A 13,064-nucleotide genomic window follows, 5' to 3' on the forward strand; every position below is an offset into this window, starting at 1 on the left:
CTCCCCATGACCGTATATTATTTTTATGATAAAGATACAAAGACACATCTGGTGATGGTGTTTCGGTTTGCTTTTAAGTAGCCTGCACATGCTGACTCCACTTGCTCACTTTTTAAAATTTACTCCTAAACCCTCTGCAATCTATTTCTATCCCCAAGTCTTCATAAAAATTACTCTCCACTGAGGTCACAAATGGTTTCCTAGTAGCAAAAGCCATTGGATATCCTTCTGTCTTTATTATTCAACCTTCCCATGCTATTTGATCTTCTTAATTATTCTCCTCTTCTTAAATTCTCTCTTCTTTTGGCTTCCTTCACAGCAAACACTCTAGCTTCCTTCCCATCACTCTGTATCCCTCCTCTTTTCTGGGATTCCCTCCTTTGTCCCACCTTTCAGTTGTTGGTGTTGCCAGCACTCTTCCCTTGGCCTTTGGCTATTCACTCCACTCTTCTCCTGAGTAACCCCATGCATTCCTATGAGCTGAACTACCATGTGTATTATGTTGACTCTGTCATCTGTACTTCCGGTTCAGATGTGTGGTCTCAAAGCCCAATGTCAAATCCCAACCATATATGTTCACTTGATTGTGTGAAACTGGATTTATTACATTCCTCCTTGCCTCCACCCTGACCTGACTCTTCTATATTTTCTGTCTCAGTTTTTTATACCATTACTCAAACAAAAACTCTCTATCTGAATTTCTCCCACTGATTCATTCTACATGAGGCCAGTATAATAATGTCACCCTTATTTCCCTTGCATTGGCTGCTTCTAACAATTTCTAATGCTATTGCTTTTCTGTACTCTTGCCTACAGTGATGCACTAACTTCTGAGTGCAGAAGTTATTCTGTACTCCCCTGGCTCCAGTCCTAACTCCTGTATACCTCCCCCAACACCCCAACACACATAAGGCTGCTAGAGTGACCTTAAAATGCAAATATTCCCTAATGTTTCTCAATTGCCATAAAAAAAATCTCATCACATAAAAGGCTTTGTGGTTTGATCCTTCTCTTCAGTCAAGACTCATAATTTTTGTCATCTAGAGTCTGAATTTCTCTGTGAACACTTTGCTTCTAATAGAAAAGATCTTCTTTCCTATATGCCTTCTCCACTTGGTTCCTCTTACATCTCTCCAGAATCAGCATGAGCACTTCCTCAGGACATCTTTCAGAATCTCTCCAAGTTATCATTTTGTTTATTTGTAAGTTTCTTCTATCAGATTGTGAAGTTTTCATGGAACAACCTACATTTTTATTTCTGTCAGATTGAATAGTATAACATTATTCTTTTTAGGCTTAGAAATGGTCAGGTCATATAATAACAATTTCATGTAATACAACTTGATGTGTTCCAACACTTAACATAATACCTGGCACTTAATAAATGTTGGATAACGTGTTGTTGAAAGAACAAATAGAATTTACCAAAGAAGGCAGGATCAGGAGAGGAATTACTCTTGACACCTGGGTTTGAGATTTATCCACCCAATTTTGGAATAAAAAAATAAAGGCTTCATTATTATAAGATTTAAAAATTAGTATTTTAAGATCAGAAATGAAATTGTTAGTATTTAAGTCAGTGAAGTATATTAAATTAATAATTCCAGCTATATAATTGCTTTTGAAGCTCAATCACAAAATCACTCTAATCCAAGAAAGGAATCATTAGTTGGAAAATTGGACTCATTATAAATCAAACAAAAAATGTGCTTAAGCTCTTAATATCTAAATTACAGAGAGCTTTCTTTTTTTACGTGATCCATATGAAGATACCTATTTTATATGGAAAAGAGAAATAATTTGCTATTGAATATTCTGTCTTCTGCCTCTCTGTGGTTAATTTTCAGCTAACAGTATGTGGTAAAATCAAATGCTTTTTTAGTCATTCTTGGTTTATATGGATGTTTAAAAGAAGGCTGCCCGCTGAATTGGGCATTAAAAAACATTGATTGAACATGGTGAAATCGATTGGAACTTTTAGTGCTTTACATGTGTTTGTTTCCTGCTAACTTTCGAATGTCTGGACTGATTTTGATCAAATTTCCTACACTATAATTTTACATATCAAGATTAAGGCCAATGTTGAGAGAAATTTTAAGTATGCAAGATTTGTCTTCAGAAAAATCCTACCCTTCAGGTGAGACTAGAACATTTATTGTCTAGGTCACAAAGTGGATCTAATATGTCCTAGATAGCCTTATACCCTTATCTTCTCCATTTTCCTTCTGTAGGGTGTCCCTTTTCCTTCCTTCATGGAATCAGATGCATTTCTAATAAGAAATTGAAAGATCTTACTTCTGATATAGGAAACATCAGCATCAATGATAAGAGAAAGATATATTTATAGAAGTAGGCAGGCGTTCCCACTATCCCAGAAAGCACTTCAATTTCCATCTTACCCTGTAAAATACAGCACGGTATTACTTGTGAAAATATAGGAAGCTAATTTAACCTCTTTTGGGCTTCTATTTTATCATCTGAGAATGTATTAAAATCCTATCTACCTTGAAAATGTTGGTATTATGTAAGAAACTACATGTATGTCTCATAACACAGTGCCTGACTTATAGTTAGTGCTTGATAACTGTTTGCTATTGATATTATATATCCCCCAAACAGATGATGTCTAGCAAGCAGAGCTTCCACATTCTATCTACCAAAGTCTTTTTTATAAAATTATTTTCAAATAATGGATACACAGGATGTCACAAAAAATTATGTAGGTTTATCCTGTGTACTCTTCATGCAAATTGCCCCAGTGGTTACATCTTGCAAAACTCTAGTGTAATATCAAATCTAGAAAACTGACGTTGGTGCAATCTATAAAGTATATTTAGTTTTTGCCAGGTTTGCATGCCTGTGTGTATGTGTATGTGCATGTGTGTATAGTTCTATAGAATTTTATCACATGTGTAGATTTGTGTAATCATCATGACAATCAAGACACAGACTGTTCCACTACGAAACTCCCTCATGCGGCCTCTCTCTAGCCATATCCACCTTCTTCACCCCTCCGTGACTACCCCCTCAACACACACAAGCATGAATTTATACTCCATCTCTATTCAATGATGTTACATAAATAAAATCACTCAGGCCGGGCGCGGTGGCTCATGCCTGTAATCCCAGCACTTTGGGAGGCCGAGGTGGGCGGATTACGAGATCAGGAGATGGAGATCATCCTGGCTAACACGGTGAAACCCCGTCTCCACTAAAAATAGAAAAACTGGCTGGGCGTGGTGGCACGCGCCTGTAGTCCCAGCTACTCAGGAGGCTGAGGCAGGAGAATTGCTCGAACCCGGGAGGCGGAAGTTGCACTGAGCTGAGATTGCGCCACTGCCCTCCAGCCTGGCGACAGAGCAAGACGCCGTCTCAACAAACAAACAAAAAACAAACAAAAAAACAAAAAGAAAAAAGAAAAGAAAGAAAGAAAATCAGTCAGATTGGGTTTTTATACACAGCACTATTCCCTTGAGATATATCCAACTTGTGCATAACAACACATGCGTTTGTAACAGGAAGGTGACATCATTATTTTAACCATTTGTTAAGACAGTTGAGTTGTTTCAAGTTTTCAGCTATTACAAACAAATGAAACTGCTATGAACATTAGTTTACAGGTTTTGTGTCAACATAATTTTGTTATTGTTGTTGTTGAGACGGAGTCTTGCTCTGTCGCCCAGGCTGGAGTGCAGTGGCGTGATCTCGGCCCACTGAAAGCTCCGCCTCCCAGGTTCACTCCATTCTCCTGCCTCAGCCTCCAGAGTAGCTGGGACTACAGGCGCCCGCCACCACGCCCGGCTAATTTTCTTGTATTTTTAGTAGAGAAGGAGTTTCACCGTGTTAGCCAAGATGGTCTCTATCTCCTGACCTCATGATACACACGCCTCGGCCTCCCAAAGTGCTGAGATTACAGGCGTGAGCCACCACGCCTGGCCATACTTTTTGTTTCTCTGATATAAATGTTCAAGAGTGCAATGATTACATTATAACACATATGCCTGTTTAGTTTTGTAAGGAACTGCCAAACTATTTTCCAAAGTAGCTGTGCCATTTTCCTTTCCTACCAGCGATATACGAGCAATCAGTTTCTCTGCATCCTTGGCAAGATTTGGTATTATCTCTATATTTCATTTTAGCCTTTCTGATAGGTGTGCAGTGAGATCTCATTGTGGTTTTGTACACTTCAGTGTCTTCAGGGTCTGAAGTGATATTCCCTGTTTTACTCATGATATTGGTAACTTGTGTCTTGATTCTATTTTTATTTGTCTGTGTCGCTAGAGGCTTGTTAATTGTATTATTCTTTTCAAAGAATTGACTTTCTGTTTTGTTGATTTATTCAATTGTTTTCTGCTTTTAATTTCTTGGAATTTTGCTCTAGTTTTATTATTTCCTCCTTATGCTTGCTCTTAGTTTATTTTGTCCTTTTTCTAGTTTCTAAATATGAGATGATTGATTTGAGACTTTTCTTTTTTTCTAATATAAGCATTTAGTAGTAGAAATTTTCTTCTCAGTGTTGCTTTAGTTACATCCCACAAATTTTGATATATTGTTTTTTCATTTTCATTCAATTTAATGTATTTTGTTTTCTTTGGGACTTCCATTTTTTTGAGATGGAGTTTCACTTTGTCACCCAGGCTGGAGTGCAGTGGCCCCATCTTGGCTCACTGCAACCTCCACCTCCCGGGTTCAAGGGACTCTCCTGCCCCAGCCTCCTTAGTAGCTGGGATTACAGGTGCACTCCAACTAACCCGGCTAATTTTTGCATTTTTAGTAGAGACAGGGTTTTGCCATGTTGGCCAGGCTGGTCTCGAACTCCTGACCTCAGGTGATCCACCTACCTCGGCATCCCAAAGTGATGGATAACAGGCATGAGCCACCTCACCCGGCCGAGACTTCCTTTTTGACCCACTAATTATTTAGAAATGCATTGCTTAGTTTCCAAGAGTCTAGAATTTTTTCTGTTATATTTATGTTATGCATTGCTGTTTTGATTCTATTATGACCAGAGAACACATTCTGTATGATTTCAATTCTTTTAAATTAGGCAAAATTTGTTTTACAGATGCCAGATACATGATGTTTTGTGATGAATGTTCTATGAATTCTGGAAGGGATGTGAACTCTGCTGTTGTTGAAAGGAGCGTCCTATAAATGCCAATTATATTCTGTTGTTTGGTGGTGTTGTTGACTTTATATGATTACTAATTTTCTCTGTATTTGGTCTATCAACTGTTGAAAAAAGGGCTGAAGTCTCTAATCATAATTGTGAATTTGCCTATTTTTCCTTTCAGTTCTATCATTTTTTGCTTCACATATTTTACAGCTCTGTTTTATGGTGCATCCACATTTAAAATTGCTATATCTTTTTGGTAGACTGATTCCTTTATCACTAATGATTGTCTCTGTCCCTGGTAAACATTTTGTTATGAAGTATACTTTATATGATTTTAATATAGCCATTTCTGCTTTATTTTAATTGATGTTTGCATGATATATTTTTCTGTCCTTTTACTTTCAGTTTATCTATATTGTTATATTTGAAGTTATTTTCTTGTAGACAACACATAGTTATGGTTTTTAATCCATTCTGCCAATCTCCATCTTTTAATTGCTCTACTTATATCATTTACATTTAATGTGATGATTAAATTTTCAGTGCTTCAGCCTGACATTTTGGTTTTTGTGTTCTTGTTGTTATTTTTCTGTTTCTCTTTTTTCTTGACTTCTTGAGGGTTACTTTGAATATTTTTTAGAATTCCATTTTGATTTATCTTGAGGTTGAGTTTTTTTTAGTGTATTTATTTGTATAGTTTTTTTAGTGGTTCTTGTAGGTAGTAGATTATGCGTATATAATGTGTCACTCTATTGGTATTATCATTTTACCAGTTCAAGTAAAGAACAGAAACTTCATCTTCCTTTATTGTACTCCATTTATAATATATTTGTCTTAAATATTTTCTCTATGTACTTTATAAACGTACAACATTATAGTTTTTCTTCAACCATCAAATACAATTTCCAAAAATTAAGAGGGAAAGGAAAGTACATTTGATTTTGCACTTTCTATTTTTCTTTGCTCTAAAACCTTTTTTTTTCAATCATCTCTTCCTGTTTAGGAAAATAAATAATTTATCTTCCTGTTTAGGAAAATAAATCATTAAATCATCCTTTAAAATTAGGTCTGCTGGCAATAAATTCTCTTAGTTTTTTTTATCATAAAATATCCTGATTCCTCCTTCACTCTCAAAGGTTTTTTTCACTGACTATAGAAATCTGGGCTAATAATTTTTTCTTTTGGCAATGGAAAAATATTGTTCCACTTTTTTCCAGCCTCGTGGTTTCTGATGAGAATTTCACTGTCATCTCAATTGTTTTCCCCTTGTTGATAAGATTTTTTTCTTTCTCCTGGTGTTTTCTAAGATTTTTCTCTTTGTCTTTAGTTTCCAGAAGTATCATTATGATGTGTCTTGCCATACAGTCCTTTGATTTTTTCCTGTTTGATATTTTCTCAGCTTCTCAAGCCTATAGGTTTATGTCCTTTGCCAAATTTGGGGAAATTTTACCCATTATTTGAATACTTTTTCAACCACACCTCTCTTTCTTCTCTCCTTCTGGGACTCTGTTAGCATAAATCTTGAATTAGAGTTTCCACAGATCACTAAGACTTTGTTTATTGTTTTCAGTCTATTTTCTCTGTTTTTCAAGTTGAGTAATCTCCATTGTTTTATTACCATTGTCCTATGTTTAAGTTCAAGTTCTTTCCTCTGTCATCTTCTTTATACTGATAAGCCTATCCATTGACTTTCTAAATTTCAGTTCTTATATTTTTCAGGTCTAAAATTTCTAGTTCATTCCTTTATATATATTTTTTTCTTTTCATTAATTCTTTCTTTTTGCAGAGTCTTTCTATTGATTTGCTGGTACTTTCCATTTTCTTCAAATGCTTCAAACTTATTGAAACATTTTTATAATGGCTGCTTTAAAATCTTTGTCATGTAATTCCCACATCTATTTAATTTTGGCATTATTATCTGTGATTGTCTTTTCTCATTCAACGCAAAATTTTTCTGTCTTTGTATGATAAGTAATTTAATATTATATCTGGACATTTTGGCTATTATGTTATGAGACTCTGGATCTTATTTAAATCATTTGCCTTAGCAGGCCTCCTCTGACATTGCGCCAGTAGGAAAAGAGGACACTACCTTATTACTGCCATGTGGCAGTGAAAGTACAGGTTGTGCACTTAGCTGCAGTTGATGCCCCAGGAGAGGATCTTTTCCTAAGCGAATGTGGGAGTTCGGGCTCCACTCTCTTCCTCTACTGACACCATTCTGACTTGGAGTGGGGATAATGTCTCAATTTTGCTTTGGACATAACCTCCACTGACACTGTCAGGATGAGGTTGGGTCTCAGGGAGGGAATAAAAGTTCTCACGTCCCACTCCGTTTTCATAGATTCAACCACAGTGATGAAGGGGGCAATATGTTGCAGCTTCACAGGCATGGAAGTTTTGTCTCCCCAGTCTTTCTTTGCTATTAGGAGTGTGGAGACAGTCACAATTTTGTCCAGTGTTTTGCTAGTATAGGGAGAAATGTTATTGTCTAAAATATTTTTTTCTCTTACTAAGCTGACCCTTTTCTTGTTATTTGACTTGAGATATAAGGCCTTTCTTAGGGCTTTTTACTTATTTATTTGGTCCAGACCCATTGGAGTTTCCAGGTTCCTGATTCTCTACCACACATTAAGGGATATGAAGCAAAAAGAAAATCCAGGGAAGTCACCACCGTGTCATTCTTCAGGTCCCAAGGTGCCTACTAGTTTGCCTTCTTTCCTCCACTTTTCAAATTCTTCCAATGTTTGTTCAATATATGATGCCTGAGGTATTAAGTTTCCTTAGCAGAGGCAATAGAGAAAAGTGCATCTACTCCATCTAATTCCCAGGATAGAGTGAATTTCTCTTGTTATGGTTTTAAATTGCATTTTCCTAATTGCTAGTGATGTAACACATCTTTTTATGTACTTATTTGCCATCTGTATATCCTCTTTGGTGAAACACTTCATCAGGTTGTTTGCCAGTTTTCCCTTTTTTTTTTTTTTTTTTTGAGTTAGGATCTCGTTCTGTCATACAGGCTGGAGTGCAGTAGCGTGATCATAGCTGACTGCAGCTTTGAACTCCTCGGCTCAAGCAATTCTCTCCCCTCATCCTCCCAAGTAACTGGGACTAGAGGCACATGCCACCATGCCTGGCTAATTTTTTTATTTTTTGTACACAGGGTATTGCAATATTGTACAGGCTGATCTTGAACTCATAGCCTCAGGTGATCTTCCTACCTCGGCCTCCCAAAGTGATGGGATTACAAGCATGAGCCATTCCATCCACCCTGATTTTCTAATCAGTTTATTTAGTTGTTTTCTTTTTCTTTTACTGTTGAGTTCAGACGGTCCTTTGTATTTTCTGGACACAAGTCTTTTGTCAGGTATATGGTTTGCAAATATTTTCTTTTAGTCTGTGGCTTGATTTTCATTCTCTTAATAGAGCCTCAAGAGAAAAAGTTTTAAATTTTGATGAAGGTAATTTCTTAACAGCTTTGAATACTCAGACTATTAAAAAGTTCTCCTACAAAAGTGCCTTAATTGAACACATGGCAGAAAGAATTGTTAGAGATGTTTATAATGCCCTGAGAAGGCTCTGGATCATAAAATAGTCATTAAGTGACCATTCCCCTAAAAGAGAGCATGGGCTCTGAGATAGGTTTTCTGAGATATCTATTACTTACTAGCTGTGTGACCTTAACAAATTACTTAACTTATTTGGATCTCAATTTTTTCATCTTTGAAAAAGGAATGATAATTGTAACAACTATATCATTATTATAAGTTAGAATTTTAAAACATGTATTAATTTTTCCAGAGAACATTAAAATTGTTTTTCAGAGTTGAAAACACAGCTGATTGAAATTTGAATATAAATGTTTTTAAAATTTAAATTAATTCTGTAATTTTTCACTTTAAAGATATTCTAATCTCCCCTCAGAATTGGTTATGCCACTCCATTGATTCAAGTTTTCTTTTATATTTTTTAGTAAATCATTATACTTTTTGTAATACATGTTCCACGTATTTTCATTAAATTTGATTTTAGGGATTTTATATTCTTTAGATTTTCTCATAAATGAGACCTGTCTCAAAAAGCTGATCATTTGTTCCAGTGAAAATGTAACACTGCCCTATGAAATAAGCCTCCATAAGACAGAATTCCCTAAGAGGAAGATGATTACCGGTTGTCTCCATTCGGTGTACTAGGATCTTGACTATAATAATGAGAAAAGATGTACCATTTCAGGTAGCTCCATGCAATATACCCAGAAGTACTGTTTAACTCAAAAATACATGAAGCCAATTAATGCCTTCAGACTATTTGAACTCTCTACTGTAAGGATTACTATATGCAATGTGTTCTATATATGTACATGTAATAATCTTTTTTTGAATATATATTGGTTTGAGCTATCTGTCTCTAAATCTTCCTCACTGAGAAACTAGTGATGACACTTAGTGTGGCTAAGCGGATAATCTCTTTGCTTGTCCTGACTATATTCTCTATTTTGTGTGTGGTAGGCTGTTCATTTCTAGGTGCACATTACAGTTTTAATCTCTGCATGTGCATTTGGCTCTATGCAAAGGATTGACTACTTTATACAGCAATTATGACTACCTTGACAATCTGCCTTCTGCTTTTCTGCTTCTAATCTGCCTGGATTCTTTTGGTGTGGCTTCCCTGTTTTTCTTCTTGCAGTTGCTGCTCCAGGATGCTATAACATTTTGGAGGACTGTTAGCACCAGCTTGAGGTTCAACCAGGTACCTCCATTTTTGTGATGCCATAAATCTTTCTCTGTGTTCCATTGAACATCCTCCCTTGAAATAGCTGTTCATATAAACATTTAATTATTTTACGTTCAAGATAGTGAGAGTGGGACTACACTGGCCTTATTTACTGAAAAATCTATTAGAGAGTAATTACTAAATAATTATTAAACTATTTAATAATCAATCATTGAATGAGCTTTCTTTTCTCTACTGAAATAATAAGTAAATAATAAATACTATCTACTAACATATAATAGGATTTCATTTGGGGGTTGATACGTATCATTGTGAATTTTCTAGTAATCCATTTAAAAAGTAAAAAGAAACAGGAAAAAATAATTTTTGACATATGTTTTACTTACCCATTTTAGGTTCCCAAGAAAGATAATAAAATTGGTCTCATTTGACCCCATTTGAGTAGAATGTTTCATGCCAGTCCATTTAGCAAACAACTGCTTGTATACAAAAAATTTATCTCTGGGTCAGCTACTACCATTCCAGTCCAGTATATACTATTTCTTCAGGTTCTACCAGTCACTGGGGAGGAAATTTTATTTCATATTGCAGGATGCATGAATCAGTACTTATTCTTTTTTATATCTAATGATATTTTGCATTAAAATGTAGTTAAGCTCAGATGAAAGGGAAATAAATCCATGTGAATAACTGTGATTGGTCCATTACCTGGATTTCAGGGTTCCATTTTCCATCCTGAGATAAATAAAGGAATTGTTGGGGATAACTGTGATATCCACCCTGGCAATTGCTTTACATTATTGCATCATAATGCTCCCAATGCATGGAGAAAGAAGGTACTGATAGATTTGAGAATATAATTGATTTGTATCTTTAGTTTCTACCAGAAACATATTTTTCACTATTTATTTCTTTTCATGATAACTCAAAGAAGGGATTTCTCAGCACCAACACTCATGCTGTCATTATCCTAGAACTCTTTTGCTGACTTGCTGGTGAATCCAACATCTCTCTATATTTCAAAGGTGAACAACAACAAAAACTGTATGCAGAATTCTCGAGAAGTAAATTTGCCTTACCAATCCAAGAGCAAAGTAGCACATGGGAGTCACTATAAAACAATTTTTTTTTTTTTTGAGACTGAGTCTTGCTCTGTTACCCAGGCTGGAGTGCAGTGGCGCGATCTCGGCTAACTGCAACCTCTGCCTCCTGGGTTCAAGCGATTCTTATGTCTCAGCCTCCTCAGTAGCTGGGATTACAGACGTGCGCCACCATGCCAGGCTAATTTTTTTGTATTTTTATTAAAGATGGGGGTTTTACCATGTTGGTCAGGCTGGTCTCGAACTCCTGATCTCAAGTGATCCACCCGCCTCAGCCTCCCAAAGTCTTGAGATACAGGCGTGAGCCATGGCACCAGGCAGAAAACATCCTTAATTGTACTTCAAAAATTAAATTACGACAAAAACCTAATGTGTGCTATCAGATTAAACAGATTTATTTTGATGGAAGTGTTGTATATGTTATATATTTTAGTTTAGTTTAATTTATCCACAATAAAGAATTTGATAAAGAAATATCAAGCACAGCAACGCGCCTGAGAATTTGTACTGCCATTGCTTGCCGGGCTTCCTATTCATTTTGGGTTGTTTTCCACTACAAGGTCCACAGAAAAGGAGGGTCCAGGCAAGTAACTATCATGCTTAAATATCAGTCATTTAAAAATGATAATCAGATTAAGGTAATTGTAAAGGGATATGACTGCCAAATTATGAATTTTAAATTTCTTAAAAATACTTGGCTATTTAAAATTAATTTGCTTATTTTAAAATAACATTATATTTTAGAGGACAATAAAATAAATTAAAAGTATCCAACAATATGATCTTATAATTGGCAAGATAAGTAGAACCATCCGTCAGTATCTGTTGGGGATTCAGTTCAGGACGCCCATAGATACCAAAATCTGAGGATGCTCAAGTTCGTTAAATGAAATGTCATGCCCAGTCCCCTTCCCCTGCGTGCTTCTCAGATCCCCAGAGGATGTGTGCCAATATTATATCCCTCAGTCAGGAGAGAGAGCAATCCTCAGGAGAAGCTAAACTACCCTAGAGAAAAGACCAAAAAATCCAAACATTTCAGAATCCCCATTATAATGTTTACTGGTCTATGATCCCATCCTTAAACAAAAACCTTGTAATTAGCTCTCTTATATACAATCAAACATCTCAGTATCACCAGACACTTCTTCAGTTGATAAACACACACACATGTGAACACACACACACAAACACACGTATATAGATATATGTCCAAACTGTTGGAGAGTAACTCAGCTAACACTGCCCCGCAGATATGATTCCCATTCTCTGATTCCCCTTCCTGACATCCTCAAGTTACCCATGATTTCACTACTTAGGTTTTGGATTTTTGGCTTTCTCTGGAATTTGTCAGTGTTTCTGAATATAAAACCACTACTCACCCCAGTGCTTGTGAAGACGCATGCCTTTAGACCACCCATAAAACTCAATCCAGAATCACCTGTCTTTATCAGTGGAGGTAACAGCAACAGAGGTAAGGGGTGCATTTAGTCATCCAGGGGCTCCTGAAGACAGGTTATTATTGCACAATAATACAGACAATGGTGTTGGGGCCAGAATTAAGTCATCAGGAACATTCTCTATTCTCTCTATAATCTATTATAAGTTATAAAACATTCTTTCTATAATCTATTTCAGATCATAATAGATTCTCTCTATAATCTATTCCCAAGGATATTTGGGCATAAAATACAGATAAAAAGAGAGCCTGGAACCTGGAAGAACTGAGACAGAACACCATCTACAACTCACCAAAAGGAATATGCATCAAAAAAAATATGGAATTAGGCTCCATTTTTAATTAGAAACATCTTTAATCTGAATATGAACATTCTTCCAGTCAGTAGCTGAGGTTGCAAATGGCAAAAGTGATTTGGGCCTGCAGTCTGCACACTGCTGATGTTGTCCTCTCCCTACAGAAGACTGGGCCTGTTTGGGACATTACCTTTTTCTAACCCAGACGTTAAGGTTGTCTTTTTCATTGTAGTTTCTGGAAAAAGTTATCTCAAACCTTCCTGGGTTGAGACTATTTCTGTGGATGTTTGGGAAGAAATCTGAGAAAATTTTGATTTGAGGGTACTGATTAAAGCTTATCCATCTCACCGGTGGTCAGAGAA

General features: G+C 36.1%; 1 long non-coding RNA gene across 1 annotated transcript in view; it reads right to left on the minus strand.

Moving 5' to 3' along the window:
* LOC107975306 (uncharacterized) overlaps positions 1-12,423 on the minus strand; it is a 79,485-nt gene extending 67,062 nt beyond the window's left edge. Inside the window, exon 1 of the long non-coding RNA XR_001718731.3 lies at positions 12,330-12,423. This is a non-coding gene — a long non-coding RNA (uncharacterized LOC107975306). The remainder of the gene's footprint in view (positions 1-12,329) is intronic.
* Between the last annotated feature and the right edge of the window lie 641 nt (positions 12,424-13,064).

This window comes from Pan troglodytes, chromosome 5, assembly GCF_028858775.2.
Source record: "Pan troglodytes isolate AG18354 chromosome 5, NHGRI_mPanTro3-v2.0_pri, whole genome shotgun sequence".
In the NCBI taxonomy this organism is placed as follows: domain Eukaryota; kingdom Metazoa; phylum Chordata; class Mammalia; order Primates; family Hominidae; genus Pan; species Pan troglodytes.